Below are 12,097 nucleotides of genomic sequence, written 5' to 3' on the forward strand. Positions count from 1 at the left end.
AAATATATAACTTAATGAGTTCTCATTTTTATTAAATTGTGTGTTTTGTGTTTCATAATGATAATTTTACACTCCTATTTCCCCACAGGGGAATTTTTCTCCAGCACCTCTCTTGATTATTATAAACCAAGTTAAGTAGCAAAAACCTAGTAGGGAATATGTTGAAGTTCATAAAAAGAAAACTAATTGGAAATCAATCTTAAATAATGGGCAACATTCTAAAGGTAGGATATGCCCTCTCCCTTGGCTTGAGTGCATTAAGATAAAGTGTCACCGAGATTAGTTTGAGAAGCAAGGGGTTGAAACCCTGCTCTGGGTGAAGAAGTCCCTACAGCTACAGTTGTGAGTTCTGGATGGGCCAGACCCCTAGGCCCTGGCACTGAGCAATTAAGCTTAATTGGCTAGCAGGCCTTCCTTGGGGGATTGCGGAAGCACCTAATTAGCAGCAAGCAGTTGATTTTCCACCACGGTGCTCTTTCACTTCCTCCCATATTTAGACTTTGAACTGGATGAAAGTTTAGTGGTGAATTTTTCCCCCTAATGGAATGAATTTTGATGTGAAATGATCAGGTAGAAAGGTGATCTCATTCCAACATGCCTATATGGGTCCCACTGGGAATTTCCTCTGGAGATTAGCTGGAGAGATTCAAGGAAGAGTTTAGGGAAAATGTTAGTTTTGTTCCTGACCCGTGAACCCACTACATGGGTGTAGACCAAGGAACTAGGCAACAGAGAGGCTAGTTGCTATTTTCAAAGAACCGGTTACAGAGCTTTAATCAAACTTTGATATAATTTTTTAGTTCAGTGGCATGCAGAGCAAGAAAGGTTTATGCAATGGAGGTGTTTATAATCAGGCCTACCATATTTGTAACCACTTTCAGGGTTTGGATCAGCTTCTCTATACTTTACAGGGAGCACACAGACACTTCCAGCTTCAGTTCGTTGTATTTTCTGGTTCTAAATTAGACATTATAAGAGTATTTAAAAAGTGTTTACTGTGTATGAAGCACTGTCCCACTGCTTTGTGAAAAGAAAGCTTCTTGACCTGAAGTTGCTGATAACTTGCATGTGGAAAGGAGGTGGAATAAATAGACTATTTTGATAAACATTCCTGAATTTACAAGATTATACATAAACATTTAACATTTAGAAGCAGAAATTTTGTTCATTTCCAAGGCATTTCGACACTACAGACATTTATCTTTGTAAAACAAAGTTTTGATTTTGTTACTTCGTTAAACTTCTTCCATAGCTTAGTTCTCACTCCAACGTTCGGAATATAAGACACCTTTTGGAAAGCTTTATCTGAGCTTTTGTCCCTTTGATATATTCTTTGATATATTCAGACTTTGATATATTCTTTCATGAACACTGTCCTTTCCCTTGAACAAAAACTATTATTTGATTTACTTTGTTTTCTCTTTGCTGCTAAATTGTATTTTCCAAAGAGGGAGGTATCTAATCTATTCATTTTTGTATCTCTAGAAACTGGTGCATTACATACCTCATGGTAAGTGTTCAACAAAGATTACTGTAATGAGAGAATCAACGCCTTTAACTTGTGGCACATCATCAGGCAACAAAGCCAAGCCAAGAGGAAAAGTTCTATTCCTCTTTTGTGTGGACACCTACAATCTTAGCTTTTTAGGTGTTGACTGGGGAGAGGGGTGGTAGAATTTCTAGGGATGCTGTATATATCGACTTTCACAATCGGCTACAGAAATGAGGAGACCAATGAATTCTAATAGATACAGGACCAGAATGAAGCTGGGTGGGCATTGAAGTTTTCTAAAGTTGTAGTTCTCTCTCTCTCTCTCTCTCTCTCTGTCTCTGTCTCTCTCTCTCTCTACCCCTCTCTCTCTCTCTCTCTTTTTCTCCAATGACATTACATATGTTATCACCCTCTCTGGTAAGATTTGAGGATTGGTTTAAACCTAACTTATTCCTTAGATTTCTTCTGAGGCTCTGTTCCAAACTGGCAAACAGACACACATTCATACACATACACTCTTTTTCTTCCTTAAAGTCTCTGCTTCATCTCGTCTGACTCATATACAGGACCTTCTATCATTGTGTTCTTGTTGTAATTGTCCTATAACTTGATCAGTGAAAGTAACATATTATTTAACCCATTGGGAGAAGACTTTGCTTCTCATTCATTTTTCTATCAGCCACAGTTATGAAGCAACTCAACAGTTAATTATTTGCTGTACTAATTAAAGGATTACATAGATGACTGGATAAAAGGGTAGATGGACAGACAGATAGATTGGATGGGTGAGGCAATGAGGGATTGGAACAGTAACTGCTTTTTCCATTATCTGGTCAACTTGGATTATTCTCACTTCCAACAACGGATTAGGTAGGTGAAAGTAAAAACTCTGCAGGAAGAAATTAAGAGCAAAATAATAGGCAAAATTAAATAGATTAAAAAAAGTATTGTGAGCAATATGGCACACAGTCTTAGACACCTATACTGTGTAACACAGGATGTCAAGTTACTTAAGACATTTCCCTATTTTGTAGAGATTTTTTGTCGGAATTGGCATAAATAGATCATAAATTTTAAAAATTAGATCACCAGCCCTCAAAAAAAGAAAACTCGATGATTTTCACTCATTGTTTTAATGCCGTTTTTCCTTAAAATGTTTTACTGTAGTTGATTTAATGCATGCCTAAGTTATATCTTTGTATTTGACAAAAAGTGAATTGGTAAGGAGCTGTCCTGTGCCACTCATGGTGGGAACCGTGTTTAATTATTTTTAAAATGTGTGTAACACCAGAATTCAGTATGACTCCCAATTCACACAAATTGATTTCAACAGAAATGGAAATGGATTGGTGTCTACTGCACAGGGCTTTCAGGACTAAAGCGACACAGTAAACGAAGCTGACTTCCGAGAGGGCAACATTGCTCAGCTGCAATATTGCATAACCACAATATGGAGCCACAAGGTGTGACACAACTAAATCTATATATGGTTAATTTAGGATTTGAAATGACGACTTCTTTTTAGAAGACAGCAAACAGCAGATCTGGGAGCAGTGAAGTTTCAGTTGAGTCATCTCACTTGTGACACTTATTTTAAATGCAATCTGTTAACTCAAAGTATTACCATCTTTAAAAAATATAGGCCTCTTTTTCTAGGCATATCTCTTATCCATTTGTAGGCAGCTTGTTGAAGAGTTTCCAAGGAGAGAAAAATCTCATCTCATACAAAGTAATGTACTTTGATGTATTTTTTTCTCTAGCAAAAGATGACTGTTACCTTTTCTCTGTTGATTATTATCTCCTGCCCTCAGGGAATGGCTTCCTGAAAGTTCAAATGCATCTCTATCCTCACAGTCAATAGAACAAAAATGTCTGAGCATTTCCCCCATATTCCTTATAACAAGACTCATTATTTTCTGGTCTTTGGGTGGTTGTTGGGAGACAGTTCTCCATGATCTTCTCACATTTCTGCCCAAGTTAAAAGTCAAGGCACTGACCAAGACTTCTGCTCTGGTATAGTTTTTCAAAGATGTTTGTGCAGCAAACAGCCTTGGAAAATAGTGTCTCTTCAGAACAAAGGATAGGCATAGTTACTGCCTTCTATAAAAGATTCAGATTCCCTATACTCAGGATTTCTCTATTGTAACAAACCATTGAGCAGGCAGGTGTCACATGTCCCTTTGCACATTGCCCTGTGGGAGGTGGGACACAAGAATGCTGATAATCTGGCTTACTGCTATGGCTATGAATAATAACATTTATGGTCTCAGATTCATGAGTCTTGTGTCTTCTGCTAGCATCTATGAAATTTTAGTAGGCTGACTTGTTAATTAAAAGTAATATAACATCTCATATCTTTTTAAAAATTTTTATGTATTTATTTTGAGAGAGAGAACAGGTGAGCATGAGCCAGGGAGGGGCAGAGAGAGAGAGGGAGAAAGAGAATTCCAAGCAGGCTCCTCGCTGTCAGCACAGAGCCCAATGTGGGGCTCGATGCCATGAACTTGAGCAGAAATCAAGAGTAGACGCTTAACTGATTGAGCCACCCAGGTGCCCCTATTCTCGCTTACTTGGGAAGATAGGAGATGGTATCTCATATTCTCTCCCTTTCTCAAAATAAACAAATAAGCTTTAAAAAAAATAACAGGGGCACCTCTTGGTGGCTCAGTCAGTTAAGCATCTGACTTTGGCTCAGATCGTGATCTTGTGGCTTGTGGGTTTGAGCCCCACGTCCAGCTCTGTGCTGACAGCTCAGAGCCTGGAGCCTCCTTCAGATTCTGTGTCTGTCTCTCTCTGCTCCTCTCCTGCTTAAGCTCTGTTTCTGTCTCTGTCTGTCTCTCTCTCTCAAAAATAGACATTAAAAAATCATAATAAAAAATAACAAAGTGAGAAGAGTAAGGTAAGATATTATTTTAAGATTTATGATATAGAATTAATTATAGATTCAGTTTTGACAAATACTTGTAGCATATACTGACTAACCCTTTACTGATAGCTGAGTTGTTGTATGGTAAGTTTAGAATAATACTAAGAAGACATGTTTCATTATGATATGGTATGTGCATTTATTCAGTGTTACGGTGAGGGTAAAATCACATTTGCATAATGTATTGTGTCGCTCTTGACAGCCAGTGCACTGCATGTTTTGTGGAAAAGTTACAACTTTTCTAAGCTTAACATTTTATTCTTGGAAGAAAAGTAATCTTAAAAGTTTCACATTAAATTTTTTCAGCCATTCGCAATGAAGTGGATGGAGCCAGAGAGTATTACGTTAGGTGACATAAGTCAGTCAGAGAAAGACAAATACCCTATGATTTCACTCATATGTGGAATTTAAGAAACAAATCAGATGAACATAGGAGAAAGAAAAAAAAAAGAGAGAGAGGGAAGCAAACCATAAAAGAGACTCTTTTTTTTTTAAAGTTTTATTTATTCATTTTGAGAGAGAGAAAGCACAAGTGCGGGAAGGGCAGAGAGAGCTGGGGAGAGAGAGAATTCCAAGCAGGCTCTGCCTTGCCAGCACAGAGCCAGATGCAGGGCTTGAACCCATGAGCCGAGAGATCATTACCTGAGCTGAAGTCGGACATTTAAACTGAGCCATTCAGGTGCCTCAGCCATGAAAGACTAATGTGGGAAGTGACAGGAGATGATATTTGGTAAGAACAAGACAGATCTGAACTAGCTGCCATGGAACACTGAAGAATTAGCAAGGCTGGAAAATTGCCAGCTTTCTGAGAAATACGGTCGCTGACCAACAGATATATAATGTAATTGACATTTCAAAGTAACCACATTAAAAAATAAGAACTGTTGAAATTTAGAAGAAAAACTTTTTTCATAATGTTCCTGAATTATTTTCTGATATTTCGTGTCCCCAGGAAATCGTATTTTTCTCAAGACAAGTTTCTGAAGTATTCGGGCTTAATACAAATGTTTACAACTTGTTCATATTTAAATATGGTTGTATTTTAAAACCTGTAAATGTCTAATTGCTACTAAATACTATTTTAAATTCATGGAATATTACAATTGTTTATAATTTTGGTAGCATTCTAAAAAATTGTAAGCAGCCTAATTTAAACAAGTTTTATTTATTTTTATAGATATTTATTTTGAAGGGGGGGAGAAAGAGAAAGAGAGAGAGAGAGAGAGAGAGAGAGAATGAGCATGAAGCATGAATGGGGCAGGGGCAGAGAGAGAGGGGGAGAGACAATCCCAAGCTGGCTCCAGGCTCTGAGCTGTCAGCACAGGGCCTGGCACAGGACTCATTCCCATGAACCTTGAGATCATGACCTGAGCTGAAATCAAGAATCAGATGCTAAACCGATTGAACCATCTGGGCACCCTGAAACAGCAGGTTTAAATAAATCAAATAGAGTTTCAAATAATACATATATTTCATAAAATAGAAATTTTCATTAAGCACTTAAATATTTAAATATTTTTTATTTCATAATGCAGATTTAATAAAAGTAATTCAGCATAATAATATGTTATTATATTTAGGATTTAAAATTATCAGAAAAATGCAAATTCAGTGAGGTAAGAGTGTTCTTTTTCATTATGTAAATTTAACAGATTTTTAAAATAGTTGGTGTCTGACAATTATAATGTTAATAGTGATAAATATGCTTGAGATTAGGGAGTTATGTATATTTCATAGTTGTTCCCGCTTTTTAAACATTCCCTTTGATAGATTAACTTGGGTGCTTTATCAGGGAATGACGACTATCATTGTGCAGAAATGAAAGCTTAGTCTTGATAATCAATATGCTGTATTGTGCACTGTACTTCCTTCTCTCTTGATTTCTCTTTGGTTCTTGTTTCTTCTCTACTTCTATTTCCATATTTACTTTTCCTTTCCTCTTTTCCTTACATTTTTTTTTTTTAAGCTTAGTGGGTTGATTCATGGGAACCGTAGACAAGAATTGATGAATGGAGTTGGGAAGAGAGAATCCATGGTGTTTTTCCCTCCTCTCTGTCCTGGGTGTTATCCCCAACAGGGACTGTGTCTTCTCCATGCCTCTAAACATAGCCTTCCTTCTGTGTTGCCAACTTCTGCCAGTCAACTCTCACCATGGTCTTCTGGCCACAACAGACACTTCTGGCTTTTGAGGTCCGTTAACACCCCCTTCCTCTTGGTGTACTGTTAGCCCTAAAAGTGACAGTGGCTTTCTGCTGGTGTTAATCTCTGCATTTCATCACCAGCCCCCCCCCCCCCGTTTTTTTTAGCTATTCACCTCACCCATAACTTCTGTTTTTTTATTATTTTTAAAACAGAGAGAGAGAGAGAGAACAAACCGAGGGCAGAGAGAGAGGGAGAGAGAGAACTCCGAAGCAAGACTTGAGCCCACCTGAAGTGGGCTTGATCTCACCCAACATGGGGCTCGAACTCATGAACTGCGAGACCATGACCTGAGCCAAAGTTGGATGCTTAACTGAGCCGCTCAGGTGCCCTCATCCATAACTTCTATAATTAATTCCATGTATTAAATGTCCTCTCTTTAACATACCCAGAATGGTTTTTATTTTCCCTACTGGACCCTGACAACTCTCTTGAAGTGATAAACACCTTTATTGCCCTTACTAGTCAGAGTTCCCTCATTTTCTTTCACTCCTTCCTTCTAGGTTCTTATCTCTCTTTTACTTCTCAACTGACGCTGACTTTTTTGCAGGTAGAACGGGCTATGATTACAATTACCCAACATAGCAATATGGAAAACAGTGTTGACTGGATTTCTTGTGACATATCTTATGTATCACAATATAAAAGGAATAAGTAAAATAAAATCTTTTTTAAAAATTCACGAAAATTGTGTAACAACTGTGTGTGTGTGTGTCTGTATGCATATATGTGATTAAAAGAGATGAGAGAACAAGGCATTGAAGTCAAACTCAAGTCCCAGTTATGCATCTTCCTTTAGAATTTTGAGCCAATTTACTCTCTGCTTCTGCTTCCTTATTTGTATGGTTAAAAAATTACCCAAAATCTGGGGAAAAGGCAAGTGAAGACCACAGTTTTTTCAGTGTCATGCTAGAGCCTTGTGCAACAGGTTCCTCCAAGGATTATTTTATTGCCTAGGGCAGTGGTTTGACAAATTATGGCCCACAGGTGACATCTGGCACAGGGCCTGTGTTTGTTCAGCCCTTGAGCTAAGTATGGATTTTACATTTCTAAAGAGTTATTAAAAAATGAAACAAATATTAGTATGTGACAGAGACTATGTGGCCCATAAATACTAAAATATTTACTACCTGGTGCTTTGCAGAAAATATTTGCCAACTCCTGCTCTATGGGAATGAACCATTGTTTGATTTACTATTTACTACTGATCAGGATTCAGACTCCATGAAGGTAGATGATAACTTTTGGATTGATAAGTTGCAAGTGACTTTTGCCCATTGGAGGAACAATAGATTTTTGTCTGGTAGAAAAGATATCCTAAGATCATGGCTGTATTACTCTCTAGGATATTAGCTGGTTTCATATACAGCTTTGTAATTATATTTTAGTATCTTCAATTGGCTATAAGTAGTTCAATCTCACTCATCTGCTTTGAAACAACCTTACTATCTTGCTGCTTCTTTTATATTAAGTAAAATAGTTTTGTCAGTGTGTATTTATTTTTATATTGCATTTGAATCATATTTTTAACTCACAGAAATTTAAGCTCTCACAATAAATGGACCAATTTTCTCTTCCCTATTCGTTTTTCTTTTTTTTTCTTCAGAATATAATTTATTGTCAAGTTAGCTAACATACAGTGTATACAGTGTTCTCTTGGTTTTGGGAGTAGATTCCCATGATTCATCACTTACATACAACACCCAGTGCTTATCCCAACAAGTGCCCTCCTCAGTGCCCATCACCCATTTTCCTCTCTCCCCACCACCATCAACCTTCAGTTTGTTCTCCGTATTTAAAAGTCTCTTATGGTTTGCCTCCTTCTCTGTTTGAAACTATTTTTTTCCTATTTCCTTCCCCTGTGGTCTTCTGTTAAGTGTCTCAAATTCGACATATAAGTGAAAACATATATCTGTCTTTCTCTGACTTATTTCACTTAGCATAATACTCTCCAGTTCCATCCACATTGTTGCAAATGACAAGATTTCATTTCTCGTTGCCAAGTAGTATTCCATTGTATATATAAACCACATCTTCTTTATCCATTCATCAGTTGATGGGAATTTCGGCTCTTTCCATAATTTGGCTATTGTTGAAAGTGCTGCTATAAACATTGGGGTACATGTGCCCCTATGAATCAGCACTCCTGTATCCTTTGAATAAATTCCTAGTGATGCTATTACTGGGTTGTAGGGTAGATCTACTTTTAATTTTTTAAGGAACCTCCACAGTTTTCCAGAGCAGCTACACCAGTTTTCATTCCCACCAATAGTGCAAGAGGGTTCCTGTTTCTCCACATCTGTTGTTTCCTGAGTTGTTAATTTTAGCCACTCTGATTGGTATGAGGTGGTATCTCAGTGTGGTTTTGATTTGTATTTCCCTGATGATGAGCAATGTTGAGCATCTTTTCATGTGTCTGTTGGCCATCTGTATGTCTTTGGAAAAGTGTCTATTCATGTCTTCTGCCCGTTTCTTCACTGGATTATTTATTTTTCAGGTGTTGAGTTTGATCAGTGCTTTACAGATTTTGGCTACTAACCCTTTGTCTGATATATCATTTGCAAACATCTTCTCCCATTCTGTCGGTTACCTTTTAGTTTTGTTGATTGTTTCCTTTGCAGTGCAGAAACTTTTTATCTTGATGAGGTCCCAATAGCTCATTTTTGCTTTTATTTCCCTTGCTTCCGGAGACATGTCGAGTAAGACATGGCTGAGTCTGAGGTCAAAAGGTTGTTTCCTGTTTTTTCCTCTAGGGTTTTGATGGCTTCCTGTCTCACATTTAGGTCTTTCATCCATTTTGAGTGTATTTTTGTATATGGTACAAGAAAGTGGTCCAGTTTCATTCTTCTGCATGTTGCTGTCCAGTTCTCCCAACACCATTTGCTATAGAGACTGTCTTTTTTTCCATTGGATACTCTTTCCTGCCTTGTCAAAGATTAATTAGTCATACATTTGTGGGTCCATTTCTGGGTTCTCTATTCTATTCCATTGGCCTAGGTATCTGTTTTTGTGCCAATACCATACTATCTTGATGATTGAAGCTTTGTGGTAGAAGCTAAAGTCCAGGATTGTGATGCCTCAAGGTTTGGTTTTCTTAATACACCATCAACAACTTAGGCGGACAACTTAGTTGGACAACTAAGTATGGATTTTCCTACATTGCTAACCTTAAAAGTCAGTCTAGATATTCTCTTAACAGAACTCCAATGAAGGGCCTCATAGAGTTGTTCCACTCTCCATTTTTTAAATATACTCTTTGCTTTCTGCAATATTGAATTCTTATAGCCAGTGCTCATTTCCTCATACCAGTAGAATTGAATGTTTATTGAAAGGGAAGTTTCCCCCCCTCATTTCTTTATGTAAACTTTACTTATTATTGTTAATACATGATTCAATTAAATAATACACAAATAAAATTAGTGCAGGAAGAGAGAGTTTATTCAATGCAGACCAATGCTTTGAAAAGACTCAACAAAGGTGAATTGCTAAATTTTGTTATTCAGTTAAGTGTGAGTAAAACAGCAGCAAAAGTTTGGTGTGCTAGACTATAATCAGGCCTCTGGAAGGGCCTAGTTTTGAAAGTATCTATGCTATATGTAAAGTCCCTCTATATTATCTTTATGCCTTGTGGCACAGTCACAACTAGTAAGTTTGTTACCTTTTATATGATATGGTAATAGCAGTGTAGTTACATTTCCTTCTTAGGTGTGGATTGGGGCTGATTGGGTTTAAAAACCCTGTCTCTGAGAGTCTCTCTTCTCTTATAACCCAGAGTGCACTTGGTGAGGCATTTGGAAAGCACGGGGGACCAGGTATAGCTTTTGTTCTAAATAGTTGAACTCTTCCCCTTAACCCAAGCTATGAAAATGTGGGCAACTTCCATAAATAGTCTGACTGCTGACTCCACAACTGGACTGGGCTCCCACATTTGGAAAATAAAAATCTGGAAGAATTTCTGCATTCAGATTATGTCCTTAGGTTCTCATTCACTTTAAAGAAACTGGAACTATAAATTGAAGAATTTTGATTGTCTGTATGTAATCAAAAGATAAAGGTGAAAAAGCTGTAAGCAAAATAATTTGCTTCTCTGACTCATTGTCAGAGAAAAGATATTTTAGGTCATACTTATTTATGTATATATTTACTTATTTTTATGATTCTTCACTCTAACCAGTCTTAATCGTGTTGAACAAGATGATTTGTGATCAAATAAGAAGCATGATATTTAAAGCCTGTAAAGACAGAGTAGATATTTTCATGATTTTGAGAGTAAAAAAGTCTCAGCTTTCCTGTCAGTTATAGCTTCTGCCTTAGTGGGAAATTTACATTATTATCAACTCTCATGGAACATTTAACAGGATCTCAACAGGCCATCATATACAAATACGGCAAACCTAAAACCACTGCAGTACCCTCCAGGTGTCAGAGCTTTGTTCACCAAATTCATGCATTTTTTTTAATATGAACACAAGACCAGTTGTAATACATGATTCATACTCTAATAAGGGCACAGAATGGGTTTATCTGGGAAGCCTTGAGCCAGGTTAGAGGGATAAAGGGTAGTGGCAGTGGTCCAAGCAGTCATGCTGGAAAGAGTTCCAAAACACCAGAAGAATTGGAGCCAGTTATTCAGTTGGTGATGTTTTGGGCGGAAGGAGCAATGGGTATAAATGCTTGGCAATGGTGTGGCCAGCTATAATATTTTAATATTATTGGAATGTAGGATGGTATAGAGATGAGGAACACTGAATAGATGAGAGGCGTGGCTCAACAAAAAAGCAGAAACTGGGGCGCCTGGGTGGCTCGGTCGGTTAGTCATCCAGCTTTGGCTCAGGTCATGATCTCACAGTTCATGGGTTCGAGCCCCACGTTGGGCTCTGCACTGCAAGTTCAAAGCCTGCTTAGGATTCTCTCTCCCTCTCTCTCTCTGCTCCACCCCCACTCATGCTTTCTCTTTGTCTTAAGTCCTTAAGAGGATGACTTAATATAATTTTCAGCTCAGAAAGCTTTCTCTCTCTGGCAAAATGTAAAAATGAATTGCATCGTGGTAAGACTGGCACAGAGGGTGCCAATTAGGTGACTGATAGAAGGATGGAAGAAAGGATGAGGCTCTCCACTATGGTTGTGGCAGTGTTTATGGAAATAAGTGAAATCAATATCAGGTAGCGATTACTGAGATTTGAGATTGAAGGAGAATTAGACATTCTCCTTCATTTAGACTTAGGCAACTCGGGGATAGGTGACTGATAACTGAAGGAGGACTAGAGGATATCAGAGGTGCTATATGGAGGTAAGATTGCCAAATCGTTTTTGAGTGCGTACAACTTGAGATGTTTGTGTAACAGCTAGGTGGGCACGTCCATCTGGATTAGGTCAAATTTAGGCCACCTCACTAGCGTGACTCTGGGAGGGACCTTAACACCGTGCTCACATGGCTGTATGTTTTTGTAAAATTTGCAGAAATAAGGTATTTTAACCAC

Source organism: Panthera uncia, chromosome F1 (genome assembly GCF_023721935.1).
Source record: "Panthera uncia isolate 11264 chromosome F1, Puncia_PCG_1.0, whole genome shotgun sequence".
Lineage (NCBI taxonomy): Eukaryota > Metazoa > Chordata > Mammalia > Carnivora > Felidae > Panthera > Panthera uncia.